Source organism: Penaeus monodon, chromosome 16, assembly GCF_015228065.2.
Source record: "Penaeus monodon isolate SGIC_2016 chromosome 16, NSTDA_Pmon_1, whole genome shotgun sequence".
In the NCBI taxonomy this organism is placed as follows: Eukaryota; Metazoa; Arthropoda; class Malacostraca; order Decapoda; family Penaeidae; genus Penaeus; species Penaeus monodon.
This window is the reverse complement of record NC_051401.1, coordinates 15,592,811-15,595,310: the sequence shown is the minus strand read 5'-3', so window position 1 is coordinate 15,595,310 and position 2,500 is coordinate 15,592,811. Positions and strand designations below refer to the sequence as shown.

The 2,500-nt window shown below is 35.4% G+C and overlaps 1 long non-coding RNA gene across 1 annotated transcript in view; it reads right to left on the bottom strand.

The window, feature by feature from the left end:
• Positions 1-2,121: 2,121 nt before the first annotated feature.
• LOC119583109 overlaps positions 2,122-2,500 on the bottom strand; it is a 733-nt gene continuing 354 nt past the window's right edge. The window contains exon 2 of the long non-coding RNA XR_005229685.1: positions 2,122-2,500. This exon is cut by the window's right edge and continues 129 nt beyond it. This is a non-coding gene — a long non-coding RNA (uncharacterized LOC119583109).

Here is a 2,500-nt window from a genome sequence, read left to right as displayed (position 1 = left end):
GATATAGGGATATAGATATAGGGATATAGATATATGGATATAGATATATAGATGTAGATATATATAGATATATTTAGATATATATCTATCTATCTATATATCTATCTATATATATGTCTATATATATCTATCTATCTATCTATCTATCTATCTATATATATATATATATTTATATATGTATCTATCTATATATCTATAGATCTATATCAATAATCTATATCTATTTATCTATATATACATATCTATATATATTTGTATATTATTAATATATATTATTAATTCTGAAAACGTCAAATGAAGCCTCTCTGACTCGCGAGGCGCCGCGGAAGCTTACCCGCGGAGCCGAAGTTCGAAACGACCAAACAACCGAATACCGTTTTATACGTTTGTGTCCTCAAGGGTCGTATATAACCAACATTTAGCGTGTAATGAGTAACAGTCTCTCCTTACTTTGCTAAACTCCCAGCCTGTTTCATATGGAGATGTTGATGTTAGTGCTGGTGGTGCCTTGTCCGTCGCCCTACCTTTGGCTTTCGTGAGTTGCTGCATGCTCTACACGTTCTTCAGGCAGCAATTTTATCATGTAAGTTGATTTTTAGTGATGCGTGTATATTGCAAGCATTTGCTTCTGCGCATTTATATCAACGGTGTTGTGGTAAACATACTTAAACATATGTTCTTTTGTGTTCAGGACGACACCAAGGGCAGTTCCAGCAGCCAGTGGCAATCATTGCGTGGTGGACGTGAGTACTTGGGAGGGGTCTTCATACAGCAAGAAATTTCTCTTTTTTCCGACGACTATTACAGGCAGCAGCGTCTGAGCGAGCAAAGGGCCTCCCGGCTAAGGAGAGTTTGGGGGCAAAGGTTGGATTCCCAGAGCCTGGGCGCTGCGCTCGATAGTTTCGGCAGGTGAGCGCCCATTGCATCACCTTCAGCAGCAGAGATCGGCAAAAATCGAGAGGCCTCAGGAAAGTAGGATAACATGAATATGTTGTAGTATTGAAATTTATGTGAATTTGGAAACTCATGTGAATATGTTGTTGTATGAAAAATTCATGTTTTAAAATGTTGTAGTATGGAAATTCATGTGAATATGTTGGAGTATGGAAATTCATGTGAATATGTTGTGGTACGGAAATTCATGTGAATATGTTGTGGTATGGAAATTCATCTGAATGTGTTGTGGTATGGAGATTGACATTCATAAATGTCTTCCTGAATCTTATTACCTTACTATATTCTCAGGAGCAGCCACATGAAAACTAAGGACTTCCGACCTACTAGGATCCAAGCCTCAGTCGTTTCTGGGATCCACTCGCTTTAACCTCGATGTTCCCTTCCTCTGAATGTCCACAGGGAATTGACAGTCTAGCGGCAGGATTAAACATCTTCCTCTCTTTCTCTGTATTACAAAAGGCTAGTAAAAAAAGATGACATTACCCTGAGGTGATCTGCCCTTGTCCCATGCCCTATGTACATATATATAATGATAACACCTTGAAAACGAATAACAGGGATTGGTGTTTTGACGATAATGGATTAAAAATGGTCATGACTGGGCAGTGACAGTTATCATGATAAATTTATATAAAAACAACCGCATTCCTATTTAAAATTTACATATATTTTTTATTTCTTTTGCCACATTTTATGCATAATTCATGTAATGCTCATTATTTGATCGATATGATATTAGCATTTCGTGCCGGTGTTGTCAGATAAAAAAATCACATGAAAATAATAGAATTGGTAGTGATGGTCATAGTACGAAAGAAAGTGGAGAACCATATAAACTTCTTACAAAAGAAATCGTCATAATGATAATGTTTGTTCTCAGGACACAGTACAGGAAATGATATAGTAATCACAACTCTGATAATATACCGATGGTGAAGGTGAAAGACGACATTTATGGAATATATATATATATATATATATATAATATATATATATTAATATATATATATATATATATTATAATATAAATATAAATATATATATATATATATATATATATATATATATATATATATATATATATATATATATAATATATATATATATATATGTATATATATATATGTATACTTGTGTGTGTGTATAGGTAGGTATACAACTAGACAGATGTGTAAGCATTTATTTCCGTGTATATACACGCCCATGAGTATTCATGAGGTCGGGCCTCGTAATTTTAACAAACCGGCCATCTGTCTTTGTCTGTCTTTCCGTCTGTTTGTTTGTCTGTCTGTCTGTCTGTTTGTTTGTCTGTCTGTCTGTCTGTTTCCGTCTGTTTGCGTGCCTGTCTGTCTCTGTAGCTTGTATGTATTTATGTATAATGTATACACTCACAAGCATATAAAGTGTATGGTAAGTCCATCTTCGCCAGCAACAGAACTGACAACCTGCGCTAAGAATGTAATCCGTCAAAAAATCGACAAAGCAACCTGGCGCTCTGTTACTTCCACCCGCACTGAGATTCATTAACAAACCAACGCTGGAA